General features: G+C 45.6%; 1 protein-coding gene across 1 annotated transcript in view; it reads right to left on the bottom strand.

Annotated features, from left to right (window-relative positions):
- Positions 1 to 509, bottom strand: part of LOC119589087 (nuclear hormone receptor FTZ-F1 beta-like) — a gene marked incomplete in the record, with an annotated part of 70,745 nt that overhangs the window by 24,859 nt on the left and 45,377 nt on the right.

The following is a 509-nucleotide window of genomic DNA, read 5'->3' on the forward strand; positions in this document are numbered from 1 at the left end:
AAAAGAGGGAAAGGAGGGGTTAGGAAAGGGGGTATCGTAGTTATGTGGGTACTGTGCAGGCAATATGTATCGTCCGGTAGCGTTATGTGGGCAATGAAGATGTTAAGGAGAGAATGCATGGATCTTGCGTGATGCTGGAGATATTACTTGGACCTCTCGTGGTGCAGAAGGCACCATGAGGATATTATATGGTAAAAGAGTTACATGGACAGTGTAGTGCTGGAGATTCTAGGGCTCTGGGGATATATGAAGTGCCGTTGTGTAGGATACGAATTCCCTGGTTATGATGTGAAGGAGGAAGACCATGGGCAGCAGTTCCAAATGAGGTGAGGGAGGGGGAAGAGCAGCATAAAATGAGGCGCGGGGAGGAGGTCAAAGCTATCGACAAAAGGGAGCAAGTAAGTTAATAAGCAAGTGTGGTAACTGTGAGTGATGGACTGAAAGTGTTCATTCGGGGAAGTGTGGCGGAATTTCAAAATATTTTATCTCAAACGTATTTCGAATATCAT

The sequence above is a fragment of the Penaeus monodon genome, chromosome 25, assembly GCF_015228065.2.
Source record: "Penaeus monodon isolate SGIC_2016 chromosome 25, NSTDA_Pmon_1, whole genome shotgun sequence".
Taxonomy (NCBI): domain Eukaryota; kingdom Metazoa; phylum Arthropoda; class Malacostraca; order Decapoda; family Penaeidae; genus Penaeus; species Penaeus monodon.